Consider the following 229-nt stretch of genomic DNA (forward strand, 5'->3'; position numbering starts at 1 on the left):
TGAGTTCGCACTTCTTCAAGTCATTGATGAAGCTTATGGGAAAAATTTAGCCGCCGATGAAAGCTCATCAGAAAGAGGCCACAGCTTTTGCAACCTTAAAATTAGATGGATACTTCAAAAAGACGTCGAGTAACATTACAAGGGTGCCTTGGAAACAAGTACAAAGTGTATATGTTGCTGTTGATGGTTTAGGTATGAGTGTGTATGCTACACCTGAGGAATCTCAAAG

The sequence above is a fragment of the Plasmopara halstedii genome, assembly GCF_900000015.1.
Source record: "Plasmopara halstedii genome assembly, contig: Scaffold_430, whole genome shotgun sequence".
Taxonomy (NCBI): Eukaryota; Oomycota; class Peronosporomycetes; order Peronosporales; family Peronosporaceae; genus Plasmopara; species Plasmopara halstedii.